Below are 1,675 nucleotides of genomic sequence, written 5' to 3'. Positions count from 1 at the left end.
CAAGCATATGCTATTATTGAAAAATTACCACCTTTTTGAAAAGATTATAAAAATAATAACTATAAGAGAAAGGAAATGTCCTTAGATGATCTGCTTAATAGGATTAGGATTGAGGAGGATAATAGAATGGTACAACATAAGGAGAGACCAAATTTGGATACCAAGGTTAATCTTATTGAAGAAAGTTTTGGTAGTAAGAAATTTGTTAGAAATTTTACCAAGAGTCAGAACTTGACAGAAATAAGGGAAAGCAATTCATAGGGAAGAACACCGATCTAAACCCCAATTTAATAATAAAATTGTTGGCAACTGCTTTGTTAGTTGTAAACCATGCCACTTTGTAAAGGACTGCAGCAATAAGAAAAGAAAAGTTGTAAAGAGTCATGCACATATAATAGAGTATAGGAATTTCTCTGCTGTGGTGATAGAAGTTAATCTAGTAAGCAACATGACAGGTTGGTGGGTAGATTCTGGAGTTATTAAGCACATTTGTTGCATGAGGGATGCATTTTCTTCATTCACTCCTATTAGTGATGGAGAATGTCTGTTCGTGGGATATACTTCTTTCTCCAAGATCGAAGGGGAAGAAACTGTGACACTTAGATTTACTTCTGGAAATATCCTTAGTTTAAACTTTGAAGGGTGTCCTTTAAGTACTTGAAATTAGAAAAAAATCTAGTGTCTTTATTCATATTAGTCAAAAAAGGATTTAAGATTATATTCAAGAGTGATCAAGTTGTATTAAGGATGGCTGATAAGTGCCTTTTTTTGCATTATTTAATGCACAAACATGACTAAATTATGAGCAAAATAATTAAATTGTAGCTTAGATTCATTCAATTATTGGATTGTAGGGTATAGTGATGGACTTGATGGAATTCACGAGAAAAAAAAGCAAAAAATGACCAAAATGAATCAAAGTGATAGTTCAGGGACCAAAGTGCAAATATCCAAAAGATGAGCCAAAGGAGCAATCGAAAACTTTATAGTGTCAAGTACCAATTGGAGGTCAATATGAGATGATGGAACAAAAGAGTCGAAGAAAAGAGGTCAAGAAACAAGAAGATTGAATTTGGAGACTAAAATAATACAAAAAGAAAATTTTAACCATGCGACCACATGGAACATAACAATGCTGCCGCACAGCCCCCATCCGAGATTAAAGTCCAAGAAATTGATTCAACCATGCGACCGCATGGATTAACACCATGCGGCCACATGGGGTAAAGTTATGTCGCGATTCTGCAGTTTCCTTTTGCGTTAGAATTCTTTTGGAACTCGATTGGGACAGGATATAAAAACCTAGAGCCGTCATATTTCGGGAGAGAATGCATTGAGAGACAAGAAACCACATATTGGAGAGGACTTCGAGCACAAGTAACGAAGAATTGCACGAGGATTTTCAAGATTTATCAAGTATTCATAATCCAGTGATGTTCTTTCTTCAAAATCTGATGTATTCTTATAGTTTATCAATGCTAGGCTAGATTTTCATGTACTAGAGATCGATGTACCATGTGATTTGATTTTTAATCTTCTAGTTTTACAATTTGACATTAAAAACACATTTTGATTGTTTTGAATGGTTTATATGCAATTTTTGTTCCCGCAATTAAGGGCCCATAATTGTGTGAGTTTAGGTGGCTTATTCTTGCATTTGAGAGAATCAGAATAT

The sequence above is a fragment of the Olea europaea genome, unplaced genomic scaffold (assembly GCF_002742605.1).
Source record: "Olea europaea var. sylvestris unplaced genomic scaffold, O_europaea_v1 scaffold737, whole genome shotgun sequence".
NCBI lineage: Eukaryota > Viridiplantae > Streptophyta > Magnoliopsida > Lamiales > Oleaceae > Olea > Olea europaea.
Note: the sequence above shows the minus strand (reverse complement) of the source record.